The sequence below is a fragment of the Neopsephotus bourkii genome, unplaced genomic scaffold (genome assembly GCF_033783945.1).
Source record: "Neopsephotus bourkii isolate Nb327-2 ecotype Australia unplaced genomic scaffold, CSIRO-AGI_Nbou_v1 NB_272, whole genome shotgun sequence".
NCBI lineage: Eukaryota > Metazoa > Chordata > Aves > Psittaciformes > Psittacidae > Neopsephotus > Neopsephotus bourkii.
In genome coordinates this window covers 6758540-6780705 of record NW_026900781.1, presented here as the reverse complement: position 1 = coordinate 6780705, position 22166 = coordinate 6758540, and the positions used below count along the sequence as shown (strand labels likewise).

General features: G+C 40.8%; 1 long non-coding RNA gene across 3 annotated transcripts in view; it reads left to right on the top strand.

Moving 5' to 3' along the window:
• Positions 1-22166, top strand: part of LOC133208548 (uncharacterized) — a 76369-nt gene that overhangs the window by 52433 nt on the left and 1770 nt on the right. The window lies entirely within an intron of this gene.

The following is a 22166-nucleotide window of genomic DNA, read 5'->3' as shown; positions in this document are numbered from 1 at the left end:
GCAGCCAGAAGTTAAGCATCAGTTAAATTCTGGGCCTTGAGGGAGTGAAGTAATTGTGGAAGCTCCCACTCCACTGTTGCAGAAGGTGAACCAGTATGGCCAGTATGCTGCAGAGAGTCATGAGGCTTTTTGTTTGCAAAGTAGTAGGAGCCAGTGTCACTTCACATTACAACAAATCCAATTGGGTTGCTGATAGCCAACCACAGCATATATGACTGCAGCACTGAGCACTGCCCCATTACCTCCCAAAATACCTTATGTTTCTTTCCTACTTGTCTGTACGCCAGAACATACTTAGGCCCATTCCTTGGCAGATGTACATTGTTGGACCAGTTGTTAGGGCTGTACTGTCCACACAAGATGAGATGACAAAATATAATCACGCAACATAGAGGATTTGTACCTTTTTGTGACAAGGCTGGTGATGCAGCACAAGTGAAAAACTCCTTTTGCACAGACCTTTCCCCTCTTCCTTGCTTATACCCATTAGGTCAGTAAAGCGCAAGACATTTCAACAGGGCTGAGAGAAATAAGGCTTCTAGTTGCTTCCTCCGTTTTCAATGTGAGAAAAGACACAAACTTTTTGCTCTTTTATTAAATATATGGGCACGGGACCATTAAATGATCATTTTCGTTTTCCTGACCCTTTCTGTGGACATAAGTGCTTTGCTTTAACTGGGAAGGAATCAACTGGAGGGGTCAGAAGGACAGTTCAGTCCGGTCTTTTGCGTACTGTAGTTCAACATATCTGCAAATTTACATTGGGCAACTTTGTGCTATCTGAATAGTTCTAGTTTGCTGTCATCAGCCTTTGATCTCCAGTGTAACTGCTAGCAGAGATGGTCACAGACTTTGGAAGCTCTTGTGAGGCAGATATTTTATCCCTGCCAGTGGGACTAACAAGCTTGCTTTACTGTCAGTGCTTGAACAAGGCATGTCTGGTAAAATATTTTGGTGAGAGACTGACTGATAGAGATCAATAAAGAATATTTATTTTTTACAAATGTAATGTGTATATACAAGCACAATGTGTATTATTTACAACTCATCTTATGAAATCAGTGACAGCAGATTGGTTTGACACAGTGTCTAACTGGATGCAACCTCCTTTAAGAAAAGCAAGTAGCACGCAATGCCAAGGCAAAAGAGAAGGCTAATGTGGTGTATCTTTTAAGTATATTGAGGCAAACCAGTTATTTCTTATGTAGAAAAGAAGAAGTTATCCTTGGTGCCACTCCAGGGATACTAATGGAGTCCCCAAAGAATGAATTTCAACCCTGCAGTCTTAAGAGTTGGTCTTCCAGCTAGCTATATATGGAGGTACTTAGTGAAAGTGTTCTCTTTACTGGAACAAACTCCCCTTGGAGTAATTCCCATCTGGCCCAAAGGGAGAACCTCACGTGCAAGTGCGTCCTCATAAATGGCCCAGTATTAAATGTCAAAGGATAAGACTCAGAAGAATTCAGAAGCTCTCCTCCACATGCACTTCCGTTCTGCTCCCCATCCCTTGCCAAAACGCAGTCACTAGTGCTTCAGCATAACTGTTACCTGTGTTTTGTTATGATTTGCTGTTCTGTCCTGAGGGAAATTGGTAAGCAGCATGAGCTTACATGGAAATAATGGTTTTTATTGGTGGTTTTGTTTTGTTTTGTTTTTTATTTAGTTGAGTTCCTCCCCTTTGTTTTGCTCTGTAGGATTATTACCATATCACTTAATTACATTGCCCTTTTTTCATCCCTCCGTGCGGACCAAACATGCTGAAAATGAAAGGCAGCATGTAACCTTCCAAAGTCACTAATTGTAGTACTGTAGGTGAGTTGAATAACAGACTATTGTAAATTTTGGTCTGAAGTTCTTTGCTGCTTAAATTGAGCAGCAGCAGGAGAGAGAACAAAAGCTATTTCCTACCTGATGTTCTTGGAAACCTGTTCCCAGTTCTTCGTGGAGGACTGCTGCTGTACTTGAATATATTAAAATAGGGACACATGAATGACATTGATACTCTGCAGTGGAAGAGCTGAGCCTTTTGTATTCTTTTTACCATTGCATGAGAGTTATGATAATCTGCTTCTTTCTCTAAATGGAAACCCTCCGGGGAAGTTTTGTGTACTCTAAATAGCATCTCTGTATGATCAGAGACTTGGCTTCATGTGCATGTAATGCATAATAGATAAAGATACAAGAATATAAATGCAGATTAGAGGTTATTTAGTCAAGGCAAGCACATTTTGGGGGGCAGAGGAGGGCACATTATAAAAATGCCAGACAATACAGCATTGCTGCTACCCTTTCTGGCAAATCTCCTTATTTTGCCAAAATGTTGTTATAATTCTGAGAAGCAAACGGGATCTGTCTCATAAGTACCTATGTCTAAACCACTTATTCTCCTTATACGTGTAGTCAGCAGATAATCACATTCACTTTTCTCTAGCCTATTGCTTTGAATGTCAGATAGCTATTTTGAAGTGATCTCAGTGCTGAAAACAGTCTGCCAATAGAGATAGATACAGACTTTCTGAAGAACACTTATATCCTCAAAACAATGCATGACCATTAATTGATCAAACCCATTAGCAATACTGGGATACAAATAAGTAACATTAATCTGCTTTCCGTAGCCTCTTTGACAGAGAAAAGGCCCACTGCTTAGCCTCAGCACAAAAACAGGTCTCAGCTTTGACTTCATCAGGGCCAGTGGCTTCTTAGTTGGGTAAACAAACTCCTTTTTGTCTGATTGCTCAGGAGATGATTAGAGAATTGTCCTTGCATTGGGGTTGTCTATGTAAAAACTTAGTTTGCATGACACTCAGATGAAGGCCAGTAATACACTAACCATGTGGACTAATTCTTTGTGTAAGTGCTCTGACAATTTCCTTTTCAGTGATAAAAAAGATGCCCCCAACGTGATGCTCCTATGGAAGCATCTCTGTGATCTTACTTCGGGCTTTTTGTGAAAGGGAGTTTTCTTTTTCCTGTAAACTGTAGGACAGGAGAACCAGTGATGTACTTTGAATGGCCGTGAACATACTTTAATGGGTGTGGAGGAATAAAGGTAATTTCCTCTGCTTAGGCGAAAATTATGGTATGGTTATTCAAGAAACAGGTAAGGGGAGGAAGGCTTACTTGTTACTATCCTTAAACACTTTCTTCCTGACCTAGTTGATGTTTTAGAGGGAGCCAGTGGGTACAGCAAGGAACCACTTCCTATTTCTGCAAGAGAGGCTCTGTAATAGAAAAATAAATTCTTTCGTGGCCAATTGCAAGGGAACAGATACCCATTCCTGAAGCAACATCAGATGAACATGTTTTCTTTGCCCCTGAGTACACGATACAGATTCAGGCAAGTAGGGAACTTTACACTATAGTCTAGGGAGACCTCACACTGAGCTCCTGTCATGAAATCCGAAGACTGGAAAAGTGCAAGTCCCAACATTAAGTATAACTGAGGACCTGCCTTTATGTGCCCAGTGGGCCAGCTGTAGAGAAGCATAGAAGTTTCTTTGAGTTTTCTCTGATTAAAAAAAAAAAAAATCTGTAATTTGTAATCTCAAACAAAACCCCAAACAACACCCCACAAACTGACCTTTTTTATTTTTTATTTTCAGTTGAAATTCTTTGTTGCTTTGATGGAGAGCTCGCTACAGCAGACCTAAGCGCATTCACATCAAAGCTTTGTCCAGATCAAGATCTCATCAGAGATGGAATGTCTGATTCTCCTCCATTTTGTAAGAGCATTTGAATTCCTATTTTTTTCCCAATGCTACCCATCGCTGAGTGAAGGGCTACATTCATTATTTTTCCCAAATTTGCATAAACAGCCTTTGGTGGAGCGAGAACAGAAACTTAAACACATTCGCTGGCGTCTAAGCCACTGGCTGAGTTGTCATTCTCAGTCTGTTCTCTAGTCCAGTTAGATGTTTATGTGTCATATGGTGAGAGCCAAAAGCAAGCTTGTGATCAGGGCTCTTCTCTGCAAGAGAAGCTCCTATGCTCCCTCTTGTAGTAAATGCTTATTTGTGTGAAGCAAAGAGGAGAGTTTGAGGGTTAGCCAGCACAGTGGCAACAGCTGGTAAGATAGTGGCAAAGGGATGCTACCAAACGTGGGATCTGTTGTCCTTAGCCAGAGAAACTAATTATCTTGACTGCTTGGGTAGTTCATAAATGGGGTAATTGTAAGTTACAGTTTTGTGGATAGTTTACTGAAATAAGATACCTGTTGCTAGATGAACTTAGTTGGTGAGATCAATATACATTTGCAAATACTTTGGAATACTGCAAGCTACATTCATTGGTGGATTTGTTACTTGCTGAATTAAGTGTCTAATTCAGGTCCCATCTCACTTTATGGTAATTTTGTGCATGGTAGTATTTTGCCCTGCTCTGTCATGGCAGTATAAAAATTAAGGCAAGAATCCAGAATGGCCTTTAAAGAGCTTCATTGGTGCATAGTCTATTGCCAATGCACCTGGAAGGCCAAGTTCTGCCTTCAACAATCGTTCTCTCTGGCCTCTACAGAAGTCTAGGATTTGTATCTTGAAGAATTTTCTGATGAATAATTACCTCAGTCAGCCCCCCTGAGGTTACAACAGATGCAGGCACCACAAATTGTGTTGTTAAAACAATGCAGGAGCAGACAGATGAACAGTAGCTGGATTTGCCACCCAGTAAGGCAGGGCAAGAGTAGAGTAAGTTCCAGTTAAGAGGCAATTAGAACCAGAGCAGTCTTGGATGATAAAGTCAGTTACGGAAGGTGCGGTTTATTAATGTGAGTGTAATCTCTGTGTGCTTAAATCAGTTTTGAAGGTGAAACTTCAGCTTCTAGGTCTCATTGTAAATTTTCAAAAGAACCTGCCTTTCTGAGCTACTGCCAGATTTCCTATTGTTTGCACATACAAATTCTCATTTTGAACCTTGATAAGCTCTTGGCTTTAATAATATCTCAAGACTTCAGTTTTCATAGCTTATTTATCATGCACTGAATTTAAAAAATCCTTTTGTTGTTGGTAAATTCACTGCCTTTCAGTTTCCTTGAGTATCAGCTTGCTTTGTATTGTCAGAGAAGATAGAGGAACACCCCACTTAACCTCTCAACATCATTCTCTACTCCCTTTTCAAGTAATTTTTGTATGCCTGTAATACTGTATAACTTGTATAAATGCTACCTTTTAAGAGAGAATAATGCAATCTCTCAGTATCTGTATAATGAACTATTTCTGTTACATTCCGCTGCCTAATAGTGTTATGGTTTTTTTCCATTGAGGGATGCCTTACTCAATCGTTCTGACAAACTGCTGTTTTCTTGTAGCAAAATTGTTCAACATAGTGTTTTTACTGTTTTGTCAATAAGCAAAGGAAATAAAAACCTTATGGGATTTGAACAAGAACGTTCACACTCCGTATGTGAGCAGCCTTTGAATTGGAGTATGGTGGGGAAGCAGATTATAGTATGCAACCTGTTTACTGAAGTGCATGCCAGTAAGTGAGATTTCATTCCCTTTTGCTAGGATTTCACTTTGCACCCATTTTCTCTCTCCTTTCCTTTTCACTGCTGTCTCATGATATCTGCTACTAGCAGCTATTTTGTTTTAATTGCTGGACTCGACTGAAGTTGTTTGTTGGGGCTTTTTGAGTGCTTACCCTAACAGTGGGCTTACAGGATGAAATTATGTGTTATCCACTGTAGGAAAATATTTCTAGTAAGACCTGCTGTTCCTTGGGGCATTCTCAGGCAAAAAGGGAGAAGGGGATCTATCTCTAAGCCAAGTACTTGGGGTACTTTGGAGTACTAAATTTTTTCTGAATTTAGTCTATGTCTGCACCTAAACTTCAGTCTTTTGCTGATGAATGGTATAGAAGTGTGAGTTGAATGGAGGTATTCATTTTTCCTAATCACACAAGGAAAAAGATTGAATGCAGGAAACTTGAAGTTGGTTCAAGTGATGCAGTCTTATATAACATGTATAAAGCCTGTGGAAGGCATTGTTACGAGCTATCTACAGATACTTCCAAGGATAAAAAGATCATCCAGAAATGCTTTAGAGAAGATTTAAACTGTTTCAGGGGACTGAGAGATCAAAATGGAATAAGCCTTTTATTGATCAGCTGCTGTTCCTACGTGCCAATTATTCATTAGCTGACCTCTTCAGGTAGTATTGCATACTTGTTTCTGGCCACTTATTGGGAGCACACTGAATTAAATCTATTTTATGCCAGTGCTCTGGTATGATGCTGCAATTTATGCGTTTGTTATCACTTGTGAGTTTACGCAGGTTCAAATGATGTTAATTAGTCTATTTTGATGTCTGTGTTCCTTGTCTGTTGAGACTGACACAGCTCCACCCACTTATAAGTGAACATGTTAATTAACTCCTATTAGGCACCTAAATATGACTCTGGAGTCAGGGAAATAGTGACAGCTGACGGCCCTTTGGGTCATAAATGGTTTCCCACTATGATCAATATTCTCCACTGCTGAAAATGCTTCTTACTTTTTGGACTTCCACTCACTTAACTCTCCCTTTGGCAGTAGTTTACAATACCGAGTGCAACCAAGAGTTCAAGCAGGGTAGCCTTAAAAGCTGCTGTAATGACATCTATAGAAAAATCATCTAACTCAGCTTTCATCTTCAGACAGAAGGTCAGAGTTCAAAGATTTTGTTGTTAGGCAGCTTCCATTTTGACCCCTTTCCCACCCCCTGTCCCCATTTAGCCAGTGGGTTAAAAGGCTGCTTAAAATACCCAGTTTCTTTCTTGATGCATCAGAACTCCCAGATACTCTGGGGATCAAGTACAAAATCCATGTTTTAGTGCTCTCAGTCCCAGATGGACCTGCTTTCTAATGCTGTTTATTTCAATTTCAGGGGTGGAACAAGCCCTGTTTGGAAGCAGTATTTATGCTTAGCACAGAGAGGGACAAGGCAGGGTTTGGAGTTAACATGGTTCCATCAAGACACTTCAGGGTAGGCTCTAGATTAGAGCACCACAAGTGTGCTCATAGCCAGAAGGTGGGTTATGCTTTGGGTTGCTGCCTCTGTAGGCACATAGTCCTGTTTCTGCTGGGTACAGCAGTATTCTCTCTGTAAGAAACGTGCAAAAGGTGGTGAGGTGGAGGGAAAGCAGGCCATAGCACACATATTTTGTTCCCTTTCACCTAGATCACAAAAGCAGATGAAAGCCAATATAGCCAGGGCATGGTGGACATCATTCTGAAGCTGTGTGTGGGGATCTGAGAGATCATTGTGTCGAAGTCCTTGGTGATCTCATGGAAAAGTTTTCCAGTATATTCATGTGACTTGGACTCAGAATTTCTGCTTTCACAGAAGTCTTAGACACACTGAAGCTGAAGACCCACTGAGGGAGAGATATAGACTACATTTTTATCCCTGTTACTCTAACAGATCTGATTTTTCAGGGATTATGCGCACACAATAAATAGCTCCAATAGCTTCAGCTCTGGGGATCCCTATGTAAAGTTGCACACAAGCCATGCGTAGCAAACCAGCTGTAGCTCACCCATCTCTGGGTCCCAGAATCCTTCTCTCTGTTTTGTGCTTCCTTCATATAGTCAGTTTTCAATATCTATTAAGGCTCCAAATTCAGGTACCCTACATATAGCTGTGGAAAAGTCTATGGAGCTTTCTCAGGACTTGTTGCTATATGACTGGGATATGCTGGCACAAAACAAATATAATTTTGAAGGTATGTAGGAGATATAAAATAGTTTTCCTGGATGTTACTGTATAGGAAAGTTATAGGACTGGCAGCACTGAAGTTAGTTACTCATTACAAGCTACACTACCCAACTGTGTTTAGTGTTGGCCAGTATTAGCCTGAAGCAACCACTCTATCATGGGAGAAGAGGTGTTAATTCCCTTTCTGTGCCACAGCAGCCAAGGCATTGAACAAAGACACTGTGTACACTGAACTGTGGAAACTTACAGGATTGTAATTAGATGTTATACTATTGACAGTGATTTTAGTGTGTTTTTGGTTACCTGGTTTGGATGAGACAAACTTTATAAATGCAAAAGTTAATTAGTAACTGAGAAAAGGACCCAGGTATGTTTCATGTTTCAGTGGACCTGATGGGTATATGAGTTTTGGTCATTTTGTGCAGAGCTGACCTTATGTCTGAGCTGACAGCTAAAGGTGAAGGAGCAGCAGATCCATAATTATTCAGATGTGAAATAAGAAAGATGATTCATTCAGGACACTTGGAAGCTAAGGAGTGCCAGTGGAAGGAGCCAGGCTTTCTTGGCTGAGATATAGGTGCATTAATTGAGGAAGATGTGTTTGCTTTAGGGCATGACTAGTCGAACTTCAAGAAACACATGATTTCTTATTTGGAGGTGAGAAGGGATAGCATTAAATGTTTTCATACAGGACAATGGAAACCCTTGTACCTGTGTCATACCACTGCGGTTGTCGTGGTTTGAGCCCAGCTGGTAACCCAGAACCACGCAGCCACTTGCTCACTCCCCCCATTCTTCCTCCCCCTGCTCCAGAAGGGATGGGTAAGAGAATCAAAAGAATGTAACTCCCATGGGTTTAGATAAGAACAGTCCCGTAACTAAGGCATAACACAAACCACTGCTGCTGCCACCAATAATAATAATGATAAGGGAAATAACAAGGGAAGAGAATACAACTGCTCACCACTCACCAACCGCTAACCAGGGCAACACGAGCAGTGATCTAACCCTTCTGGGTAACTGCCCCCAGTTTATATAATGGGCATGACGTGCTGTGGTATGGAATACCTCTTTGGTTAGTTTGGGTCAGGTGTCCTGTCTCTGCTTCCTCCCGGCTTCCCCTCCTCCCTGGCAAAGCGTGAGATGCAAAAAGTCCTTGATCAGAGTAAACATTACTGAGCAATGGCTAAAAACATTGGCATTATCAGCTCTGTTTCCAGGCTGAAAGTCAAAACCACAGCACTGCACCAGCTACTAAGAAGGAGAAAAATGGCTGCTACTGCTGAACCTGGGACAGCGGTATTGTTTAGAGAAGGGAAACGTAAAGACCTTGTTGTATCATACAATCACAGAATGGTTTGGATTGGAAGGGACCTTAAAGATCATCTAGTTTGAAGCCCCCTGCCATAGGCAGAGAAACCATCCACTAGACCAGGTTGCTCAAAGCCCCATCTAACCTGGCCTTGAACACTGCCAGGGATGGGGCAGCCACAGCTTCTCATCCACACAGTCTTCCTGGTCAGATAGCCCATAGCATACCCCCACTGTAATGTCCTCTGTACCTGCCCTTTCTTTAATCCTGATCCATAAACTCTCAGTTTACTCCTCATCCACCCCCAGAAGGAGCTCTGGCAACTCCAGATGGTCATTGACATAGAGGGTGACACCCCCTCCTCATCTCCCCTGGCTGTCCTTCCCAAAGAGCCTATATCCTTCCATTCCAACACTCCAGTGATAGCAGTCATCCCAGTACCTCTCTGTGATGTCAGGAAGATCATGGCCCTGTTGGCACACACACATGTCTAACTTTTCTTATTTATTCCTCATGCTACATGTGTTTGCATTTAAATTGGGCCCCTGGTGAAGCTGATTTACTGGCTATCTACATACTTTTGATCTTACATATATCTATATACTCTATGTTAATTTCTGGGACATTCTGTGTAGGAGATGCTTTTAGTGCTGAGGAGCAGGCGGTGGTTTCAAGATTTGGCTAAGTAGACCTTTCTGGGCAAAGAGACTGAAAACACAGAAAGAGATGGTTGCATACTAGGAGGAATAGGGAGCCTGGAAGACTGACGTGGTTTAAACCCAATCAGCCACACAGTTTCTACTGCCACCCCCCCCCCCCCCCGGAGGGATGGGGAGGAGAATTGAAAGAATGTAACTCCCATCGGTTGAGATAAGAGCAGTGCGGTAACTAAGGTATAACACAAACCACTGCTGCTGCCACCAGTAACAATAATGATAAGGGAAAGAACAAGGGGAGAGAATACCATGCCACTTGCCGAAACGAGCCCGACTGAGAAGAGAGTTCCCTTCCAGGTAACTCCCAGTTACCTCCCCAGACATGACGTGCTGTGGTATGGAATACCCATTTGGCTAGTTTGAGGCAGGTGTCCTGTCTCTGCTTCCTCCTGGCCTCCCCTCCTCCCTGGCAGACCATGAGACTCACAAAGTCCTTGGTAAGAGTAAACATCAGTGTTACCAGCTCTGTTCCCAGGCTGAAATTCAAAACACAGTGCTGCACCAGCTACTAAGAAGGAGAAAAATTGACTGCTACTGCTAAACCCAGGACAGAGACCTATGTGGATTACAGCAGAGGTAATATAAGAGGGCTTTAATAATCCATCAAATATGTGGACTGAGTATTTCCAGCAGCAGTTATTTCTCCTTTGGTGCTTCCAGCAAAAATTGTAATACTTTGTGGTTAAAACAGCAAAGCATTATGGAAGAAAACTGTATGGTGCTGAGAGGATGATATTGCTTGTTACGTACTGACCAGTTCTTACTCAGTTTAGTTTTGCCTTCAGATGCCAGCACCTAAAGCATCGGCCAGGCTGCAGTGTTAAGTCAGGAGAGGTACACCAGTCTGAATACCTGAACTATTACATTAGTTTGACCTTTTCTTCAGGAGAGAGAGTGGGTGAATATGGATCAGATGGCGAGCAGCAGCCAAGCATTGTCAAAGCTAAATTATACATGGCAAGTATCTACCTGATAAAGTCTGTAGAGCACTATTTGTACATAGCAGAGAATCTCATAAAAGCAAATGTTAATTCACTTGGTTATTTTTTTGACTAAGAAGTTTGGGACCAGCTGAAGGCTTTGTTCACAGTCAGAGTTTTACAACACACACATTTGAAGATTTTTAAAAGAATGCATATAAGATCCTAGAGTTGTGTCCAGTCATTACATTATTCACATGGGGTATGTTGTAAAGCCTAAAGAGGGTGAAATTGTTCAGATGTTCCAAACTGAACAATGAGCCTAGATATAAAAATATTCTGACAAGAAGTTCTGTATTAATTGGAAATGTGAGAACTTTCATTTCCATCTATAAGGATGTGTGTGTTATTCTCAATATCCAGTTTTGTATGTCCTGTTGAATCAGCTGTGTAGGCAGTTATAACTTCAAGTTCTTTGTAGTGTGCTTCCCTTTGCAGCCAATCTTGTATCCTTAATGAAGACTTCTGAAGGGGAAAGAAGAATTTGTGATGAAGTCAAAAAGCTGCTCAGACTGAAAGTATGTAACAGTCCTTCTCTATAAGAATAAATAAATAACATACTCACCATGTGTGGCTCCTCCTATAAAATAGGACTGTTGTAAAAACTGTGTTTGCATCAGATAATCTGATGATCCAGCTATTCTGAAGAGTTACTATCAGATTTTTAACAGATATTCACATGAGTCTTGAAGAGAAAATTCAGGCAACAGATCTTCACATGCTAAGTGCTCATGTTGAAAATGAAACCTGTATTTTGTATCTCTCTCTTTTAGATTTGACCAGAAGTTTGGATGCAAAACTGAAGATTTTTTATAACTTTTATCATCCTGAATTTTTCAGCTTCTGTTAAAAAAAAAGTCATATTTATACATGTGTATTTATACATGCATAGAGGTAGGTCACAATCATTTTTATGACTTCTTTGGTGTCTGGAAATCTGGGTGGTGAGACTCTCCACAGGCCTTAGAGAAGAAGTATTCATTAGTAATGAAAGGAGCAATTCCAAACTGAATGAGTTCTGCTCCATTTTTCTTTGTATCTAGAAACCACTTCCTTTCCTGAAAGCATCGAAACAGCCAAAAAGCACTAGTGACCAAGCAGCATAATTACAAGTAGAAATAAGAACACAGATTGGCCTTCTGAGACTATTGTAGGCGTGGGGAATACATTTGAAGTTAAGGTCTATATTCCCAAAGTTCGGATATGTTTGAGTTTCTGGTTTTGGCATAGGCCTGTCCTACTTATAACTAACTAGTTTGCTCGTGTTTTCTTTGGATATTTTTCCTGAGTGGGCTTTTTCACTGTGACTCATGCAGAATAAAGCAAGCTAGTTTGGAGTGTGTGAAAGCAAGCTTCCGGAAGAGTACCAAGTCAAACTATATAAATCTTAGGCGTACTAAAGGCATGTTGTCTTGAAAACCCATATAGATGTTCTCTGGATGGAGTAATGCCTACAACTTAGGATTGATTCTTTTTTTGGTTGTGTTTAGGTTTTTCTGGCGGTGCACTTAGAGAATGTATCGTATATTGCAGAGAAGTACTGCCTGAAAGAGAACTGAGAGAAATGCAGTTCAGTGCTTAAACAAGAAATTAATCAAAAAAGTGGGAAAACTGGGACTTTTAAAACAATCTCATTGAAGTGATTTTGGATTTTATTTTTTTTTTTTTAGCTAATCGAGGAAATTTATGGTGGCTTGCAGAATGAGCCTGTAACTGAGCATTTTAATGCTGGGCAAAATGGAGAATTAAGTTATTGTATTAGCTTCTGATGCCCTGGCATGATTTGGTGTTATTCTAAATGGTGAATGCCATATTAAAACTTTTGGGGGACCTTTTAATTGTTAGGGTGTGATCAGATACACTTTGCAGTCATTTCATCAAGAAAATATTACTGATGTTTTAAATTTTCCTTTTCAACTTAAGTAGCTGCTAGACTCCAATCCTGCTGTAAGCATCTCTTAAATTCACTAACAAAATGCTAAAACACAATATCAAATTACATTTAGGTAATGGGTTTTGGGGAGGAAAAATGTGTTTACTTTTAATAAAAATATACTGATGTAGTGTTTGTTGCCAAGCAAAGGCTGTAGAAAACACTGGTGATTTTATCCTATTCTGCTATACCAAACCCACAATAAGGCTATGAAATTTCCCCTTTTTTTTGAAAAGACATCATTTCCCTCTTTCTGTGTATGGGATAATCATGAATGTCATGGCTTCTGCATTTGTTGGTATTCTTGTAATTTTGGGAGGTCCCCTCCTAGTTACTGGAATGCCTTCCAGCAGTACATATCTACCAGAGGAAGAGAACACTCTGGTTGGAAGCGATTCTTGGAGTATTTGTTGCATTTTCTTTAAAGCTGGTACCATCTGGGATAGTGTGGCTGAGGGTTTTAAATTGTGGGGAGAAAAAAGGCAATTTCTAGGCCTCATGATTCTGGTGAAAAAGCCCTGAAACATAATGACCCAAAGGCTTCAAAATGCAGGGGGCAAGAAGTCGAGGACTCATAAAACGCCCCAAACCTCTCCTGATTTAAACCAGTTACTCTCTGCCTGAAATAATGAAATTCATGCTTGTTGAGTGCCAGTGTTAGTGGTTCTGAGATTTCCTAGGTTGTATTTTTTGGTTGTATTTGTGTGATGAATTACTTTATAGCTTGTTGGGGGTTTGGAGGTGGGAGGGTTGTGTTGTTTACATGCTGTGGATTGATTGCGAACAGTTTCCCAGAGAATATTCAATATCCGAAATTTCAGCTGGGTTGATTAGCTGTGAATGCTTGCATATGCTGTGTGGCATCGTTCCAGTTCCTGAATTCAATGAGCATAACAAGTTTGGCAGTCCAGATTTTGAAAAGTACTGGTGGTGTCTGGAAGGCACTGTTTTCCTTCAACTCCCATTGGCAAAGAGAGAGAGAGGGATAGGTTCTGTTAATGGACCTGGGTGGAACAGGGTATAAAGATGTCTTCTTTCTCAGGTAGCTCTACAAGCTGCCCCAATTATAAGTTGGTTTGTGACCCAGAGAATACCTTGAGCAGCAAAAAGGATTGGTGCTGCCACTCATTGCTTTTTTCCAGGGCTTACTCAGCTGTCAGAGGTGAAGCTCCATGACTGAGTTTAAGCAGGAGCAACAGTGGGATGTGGTGGAATGAGGGAGAAATGCTATAATGAACACAGTACATTTCTGCAGATAGAGATTATACTTCAAGCCGTTTAAGCACATGTTATTCTTTGAACATAGAGGTCTGTATTTGTTTAGTTTTTCTTCGGCATGATTGGCAGCATATCTGTTGAGAAGAGGCAGAATACCAGCCAGGGAGCGGTTTGGTGGGTCAGAAGAGTAGGCAAGCAAAGCTGTCCAGCATATGGAAGTCTGCAGCATTACAGCACACAGCCTGAGACAGGCGCTGCTCTCTTCCTAGAAATCCAGAAATCAGTGACGTTCCTTCAGTCCAACTGAACAGACATTTGGCCTAAACAGGTGGGACCTAACCATTGTAATCAGATTACATGTGGAGGTTTGGGGTTTTTGGGGGGTGGGAGGGTGGATTACAAGCATATGTGGTGGGAAAGGCAAGTAAATGATCTCTAAGAGGAAGCAACCAAGAGCTTCTTATTAGAATCAGCAACGTTCTCCTTATCTCAGTGCAGAGCTAGTTGCATTTTCTTTTGTTCTTTCAACAGGTTAGTAATTACTGTTGCAGTAATTAGGCTTGATGGAGAGTATATAAGACGATAAATGGTTATTCTGTGCAGTAGTGGGGGATATTTAGTGCCAAGCTTATTATTTTCAGTCAAAGCTAATTATCTCTATTATAATACATGACTCTCTTTCTTGAATTATGAGTGGGAAACGGCTGAATAGATTTTTTTTTTCCAAAGTGCCCTGAACCATGGAGAGAAATGAAAATTAAAAACAATGAAAAGCTTGTTAGACAATGAGAAGACTCATCTGTAAAGCTATTTCTGACAGATTTCTCTCTCTCTCTCATCTCTGGTTATATAAATATCAAATGCTTATCATGAAATAAATTGTTGCCTTACACATGATATGGGTATAAAAGTTTAGTTCAGACATCAGAGAAGCCACTTCGGATTCAGTGGACCTCAAGCAGTGAGCTGTATGGCCGCTTGGGTGTGATGGTGCTGGCTGAAACAAGGTTGCCCAGCCACGCAGCTGTGTTGCCCGCAGCCTGGCTGACCTCCGAATTGCTGAGGTGATCAAGGGATTTACAGATGTTCCCATCAAGCGCCTTTGAAAAATACTGGCTGCCCAGAATAGGCATCTGTTTTGCTTGTATTTAGGGCCTGCCCTGGCAATCTGGACAGGGAAGCAATGTCAGAAGGGATTATACCCTCTGTCTGGCTTACCTCACGCAATAAGGTCAGCAGAGAGTGTGACTTTGATTAGTAGGGTTTGCCTAGTCTGCAGATGCTAGCCCGTCATTTATTAATAATGCAGTCATCCCTCCTCTACTTACATCATGGTTTCAATTTGTAGCAGTGACAGGGCTGATCACCTTTCAAGTCTTAGCCACCTTACAACGTACCCTGGGTTTGCTTTGCCCCCACACATCAGAATCATGCGGTAACTTGACTCTCTGACTGGTGCAACACTAGTAGAGCTGCAGCCTGCTGCCAGCCATGGCAGCCGCAGTTTAGCTGGACTCCTAGCACCCATTATCCCAGCCCTCCCGACCACAGTCCTGAATGTTCTTCCCATGGGAACTGGGGAGCGAGGCTAGCTGGAAAAAGGTGGTGCACAACCACATTTGGTCTTCATGTGCTGACAGCAGCATTAGCATGGACAGCTGGACCCAAGAGCTGGGAAGTGCTCCCAGGCTCAGTGAAGCTGTCACTGAAGTACTCTCGTCAGGCCGTGTTGGGTGATTGATAGAGCAATGGAAAAGGCAGCTGTTTGCTGTTGAATGTAAATACTCATGTGTTACAAAGGCACAGGGTTGGGGGGAAAAACTTCTGCCTTCCATATATACTTTTTCTGATTTTTAAAAATTGTGATTTTTAGTTGAATTTAATTGCCCACAGAAGAGAATCGGTAAAGCTTTCCTGCCTATTTACAAGGCGGCTTTCCTTAGAAATTCTGTACTGTGCTTTTCCATGTGCTACACAACAGATGTTTGAAGCTGATTGGTGTCATGTGTTGCATTTTGTGGTACTTAATACGTGCTTTTGAGAGACAAGCAGCACAAAGAGGAACTGAGTTACTAAGATGGATAAAATTCTCACAGCACTAGTATTTGCCTGTCTTTGGTTACTGCCAGTAAAACCACATCAAACTATCACTGTGCTGCTCATCTGCTGGTCATGCTAAAAGCTGCTTGACTCCCATCAGAAATTCCATCCTTTACCTTCATTTTTTCCAGCAGTCCCTTGCACCACACAAAAGCTCTCTTTATTGTCCTTTTAGATTTTATATGTCTCATAAAATTCAAATCAGACTTCCTCAGTTTTCTCTAGTAATACCATTCTTATAGAGAGGTGGTGTAAGTGGACTGCTGTTTTTTGATGACATAGGTATTATTTCAATTTATGGTGCCATACAAATCATCTTTCTCAAATTAAGTGTGACCTTGTGAACTGTCTATGGGGAGCTTACCCTGGAGATGTCTATGTCTGATGTTAAATTCATCATTGTACTGTCCCAGTTTCAGTTCAGGTTAGAGATGGCATTTCAAGAGCTGTTTCTTAGAGGTGACTAAACAGAGCCATAGCAAATATACCTTACTAGTTAAAATTTCTGGTGTCATTGAAAGTTCAATTTGCTGAAGATGAAAGGTGCTTTCCACCAAACTTCTTATAGATCCTATGGGGCATTAGCCATATACTCAGAGTGGCAGAGAATTAAAATCAGGTGTTATTCAAAGATGTTAATTCAGATTTTGTCATAATGTCATTATTAATTAAGGTCGTCACTGGGTGAGGAAGAGTTCACATCTATTAGCACTTGCTAAGTTATTTGCATGAACGAGGGCTGTAAGATAGGGCCCTGGAATGGCTATAGGATAATAGAAGCTGTGTAAGGGCTACCAAGAAGGCAATAAAATGTAGTTAAGACCACACAGCTATACTTTAAACTGCATCTAAATGGGGATAATAAAATATTTATCTGAGATGCAGGAGAAGCGTAAGTCTCTTGACTTTCAGAAAGCAAATATATCTATAGCACAAACAGATGAAAAAAGCGACAGTTTTCACATAATCAAATCAAATGTGTCACACTGACTCTTTCATTCCTTAGTCTGAGAATCCAAAATTTAGTAGGTAACAAGTAAATATTGTAAAACGTAGTATTAGCTGATCAGATCTAGCAAGAAGCATAACTCCAGACTAGGAGCTTGCAGTACCAGAGAGCAGGAAAATCCATTAAACATACACAGCAGTAACTCATAACCGTAATCTTGTATAGATGTGTCTGCAAACTGTAACTCAAAAAGCCAAACTAACCCATTTACAGCTGCAGACATCTCAACAGAATAGCTTTAGATGTTGTTTTCCTGTTTTTGTTTTATGTCTCTTTTTTGTAGCTGCAACTTAACTCTTTTAAAGTGTATCTCTGTGGGAACTGATGGGGTTTATTATGTTCATTTGTGTACAATAAGAACGAGAATGATCGATTTAGTTTATGCTGGTTCTTGTTTGTTTGGCTGCGTGACAAGGTTGCTATCAACAGAAGGGATGAAGCATGAGGTAATGACTACAGCTTAAATGAGAACACTTGTCATACCTGCTTTTTGCTTGGACTCATCAGCAAGTATCACGACTTAGTGAAATGTGTGTGTGTTTTCTCTCATGTTTACAAACTGGCAAGCTTAGTGGAAGATAAACTTTGACATTTCTTAACAGTTTCCTTCACCTCTGAAATCAAAGCTACTAGTATTGTGCTAAACTACTTAGTAGCTACTGAGAGTTTGAGAAAAAATGCTCTGTGAACTAAGCATAGAAGGGTTTTCTGGTTTTGGTTTTTTCTTTAGTTATCATCTGGAAGAAATTAAAGTTGAACCTTCTAAATACACCCCTTGGTGAAGTCATGCTGACTACTCCTGATGATTTCTTGTCCTTCCATGTGCTTAGAAATGATTCTCAGGATTAGCTGTTCCATCACCTACCCAGAGTCAAGTTGTTATCTGCATCCTTGTTCTTGAACTTCTTGAAGATAAAAGTGATATTTGTTTTCCCTTAGTCATTAGGTACTTCTTCCAGTCACTGTGATGGATCAATGATGATTATTGAAAGTGGCCTTGCAATGACATCTGCCATTCCCTCTGTACTCATGTGTGTCATATCATGGCCCATGTATGTCCAGTTTGCTTAAGTGCTCCCTGACCTGATCCTCTTCCTCCAAGCGTGTATCTTCCTTGTTCCAGCCTTTAACCCACTGAGGACCTGGAATTCCTGAAGGCCAGTCTTGCAGCAAGGCAAAGGCGGCATTCAGCACTTGAGCCTTGTCCACATTCTGTGTCACCAGGTCCCCACTCTTGTTTGAACAATAGATTTAAATTTTCCCTAGCCTTCCTTTTGTCACCTATACGCTTACAGAAACCCTTGTTATTGGTATTCCTTACCAGATTCAGTTACACGTGGGCTTTGGCTTTCCTAACTTTGTCCCTAGAAGCTCAGAAAATGTCACTGTATTCACTCCAGGTTACTCATCCTTGCCTCCACCCTCTGTAGGCTTCCTTTTTGTGTCTGGCTAGGAGCTATTCATCCACACAAGCCTCCCAGCAGTTCTGGAAATCACTGGGATGGACCAGTCATGAGCCTGGAGGAGATAATCCTTGAATATTATTCAGCTGTCTTGGGCCTTCCTTCCCTCTAGAGCCTTATCCTGTGGGACTCTTCTCGGCAGATCTTTGAAGTAGTCTAAGTCTGCTCTCCTGAAGTCCAGTGTTGTGAGCTTGTTTTTCACCCTCTTCCCTGCCCTTAGGATTCTGAACTCCACCATCTCATGGTCTCTTCAGCCAAAGCTGACTTTGATTTGCACATCCCCAGTGAGCCCCTCCTTGTTGGTGAGAATGAGGTCTGGCAGATCATCTCTCCTCATTGGCTTTTCTGTTGCTTGGAAGTTGTCATTCATGCTCTCCAGGAGCCTCCTGGATTGCTTATTGTCCTGCTGTGTTGTCCCTCCAGCAGGTATTAAGGTGATTGACATCCCAGATGAGCACCATGGCCTGCAAATGTGATGATACTGTACAAAGTTGTTTATACTGCTTGGGCAATCTGATGAGGGACAGGAAGAAACTATACTGATGATGGAGAATATTTATGTTAGTCCGCATCTGTGGAAACATGCTCCGTCTTGCATATTACCCTGCCAGCTGAAAATGTTACTACTAATGCCCCTCTCCTACCTGGAGACTTAATTACCCATGCTAAAAATTACAGTACCTTCTGACCTGTGGCTCAGCATCATGGGGACCACTCATAAACCTGCTGAAGTCTCATAACCCTGTTCAAGTCAGGATAAACTGAGTGAACAAAGACTAAATAGTTAAGAATCTTAAGTCAACTTCACTCATTTTGTTTGAACACTCACTCACTAGCAGGTCAGCTTGCTGTAACCTCTGGCAAGAGTGAGAGGCAGATGGAAAGATCATCTTCAACTGGCATAGCTAGAACTGAAAAAGGACTTCTATCTTTGGCTTTTTTCCACCCTAGACATACTCTGCATATGACTAATTTGTTTTTTAAAAGAAACCCACTGAATGCTTACCCAAAGAATTCTGCTGCTGCAGCATTCCTGCTAAGAGGAAGAAAGAGCTACAGTGTTGTCTTGGTTTGGGAGGTGAAAAATGTGATGGTATTTGCAATTATTGGTCTAACCTGGAGAGGAATGGCCAGTCAAGAATTGTATAAAGCATGAGAGAAATGATGCCTACAGATGAGAGCAGTAACATCCACTGGGCATTAACTTGTACCCTTGAACCTACCTAAGTGTTGATCAGTGGAGTCATGAGGAATAGATATAATCTGAGGAAGGCAGAAAATGAAAAGAAAGAAATACTGAATAAATTGGAGTTTGTCAAATGCAAACTTCAGAGGACAGATGCTTTGTGGAAAGGCCTTAAGCTGTTGCTCTTTTCTTTGGCTGACAAGAGATTTTAATAAGGTGCCATCACAACTTTAAAATTTTATTTCTGGACCCACAAAGACTGTAAGTGCTAGTTTTTTCCTCTTTCTTCTTGATGAGCTGCAATTTGCTGTCAGTTGCCTACAGTTCTCGTAAAGTTTATGTAAATTTTAATTCAGGAAAGACTTGGAGTCCTTGATAAGTTTGGTAAAACTAGATTCAGTTGCAAAAAAAGCTCCTCCTCATGTCATAGGCAATACCTCACACTGCTGCATCAGTGGCTGGATGGACAGGGGCTACGTGGGGAGTCTTTGCAAAATCTAGTTTAAAGAGCTGAACTCCTCTGGCAGAAATCCATGACAAGTTGCCAGAGATGAGCAGAAAACCACCCAGGTACACTTAAGCTTTCCATTCGGGGCAGCTAAGCACCGTCACTGTGTTGTGTGAGCCACTCCACTGTTGAAGTGGAAAAAATCCTTCAGCTTCCAGTGTCTGACAAATTGGGCACGTCTGACCTCTCGGTAGCCATACCTGCCCCCTTTGCTCTTCTCCATGTTTTCTGCATCATGAATGCCATGGGTCTCAGAAGTTCACTTGCAGGTTTCCCACTGCAGTCCCACCACTGTCACCCTCACATTTCCTAAGGCTGAGTGTTCCTTCAAGATTTCCTGAAATTCTGTTCTCTAAATCAGATAATGCTGATCAGATATGCTAATCAGATAATGGTTTGTTTCATAATCAAGCAACCAAGTCTTCATTCCACAAAGTCAAACATGCAGAACAGTAACAGCAGATGAAGAGGTGCCTTAACACACCCAATTAGATGCAGAAATTAGGTATTATAAATTAGAAATTAGGAGTCGTAAGTTGCTTCTATAATAGGTTCACATGGTCGTATTAATGACAGATGTTATTGCAGTTACTAAAAACACGCATTCTGTACTAATGGAAAATAAGCATAAAGGAGTCTCGTGAACACAAGAGCCAATGCTTTATATAAAAGTAAGAAATAAAGGGAGAAGCAGTAAGTATTAAGAACTTATAATAACTCAAGAAACTGAGTTGTGCATTTCTGGATGTGTTGGAGATTTTCAAAGATATTTCCTATGGAAAGAATTTATGAATCAAAGCATAAGAGTTGTCCAGGGAAGATTGGTCCCACATGGATACTGTTGCTGTTTTAACTCATCCAAATCTTCCAAACTATTCACTATGAACAGATTGTATTCATAAGTACAGGAAGCGTTTGCATTTAGTATAGCTAAATTAGCTGAAGCAGAGATTAACACACTCCATGTAATGTTTAACCAGAAAATAGAACAGTTGTATGGCCAGAATGAGACATTTAGAGGGAAAAGATACAGTGAGCCAAATTTTGTTCTTGGTTGGGGTTACCATAGATGTGCAGATGCAAAACATCTCTGGATTAATTTGCTTTTTACTTGCATTGGCCTTCTTGTCAGTTATTATTTCCCATTTATGAAGAAGGAAGAGCTGAAACCTACATGTTTTGGCATCGTGGAAAATGGCCAAGGCTACTTACCCTGTAGGGATCTATCTAGTGTACATTTGAGGGAGGAGGTAGATGCCATTTCTCCTATTTTATTTTAAATAATGCTATCTGGATAGTAGTATATTTCCCTTCAAAAGGTTCAAAGTGTTACAATGCTAAGAACAACTTTTGACTTGAGACTGAGATTACTACCAACCTCAACTCTTCAAGGAGTGAATAGGATTAGAAGGGTTTGTGGATAGCTTTGCATTCTCAGACACATTTAGCACTTCACAGCACGGAAACTCAAGATAAATAAATAAATATGACTTGGAGCTCTCTTTTCATTCCCTTCCCTGGCATAAAAATTTTGCAAGCAGCTTACTTGTATTAGAAAGGTTGTACTTGTTTAAATTCATTAGATAACACACATACACTTTGCAAGAAGATTAAGGATAGGCAGAAATGCTACCAAAGTTTCAAAATGCTTATGCAAATACTTTTTGTCCAGAAATATCCAGAGTACTAGCACCTCTGTGTCTTCCCAGCTTCATCCTGGACAGATTCAGTGAAACATGTCATACTTATGACCAAAATGTCATATTTATGAAACATGTCATATTTATGACTAAAACTTTGGAAATAAAGTAAGTATGCCTCGGGTTATAATTTTAAGAGTTAAACTATTTGCTTGTTTCAACTGGTGTTCCCATCATTACAAAGTATACCCTTTGGAGTTGTCAAGTGATGCAGAGAATCATGCTGAAGGGTTCAAGACATGGGTTGAAATTGACCTGCTCTTGCTCAAAGTAGGGAAATTCAACCCTGCTACAAAGATGCAGAACTTTGGTTCTTCATACACCATGGAGCTGATCCCAAATGGCCTTTT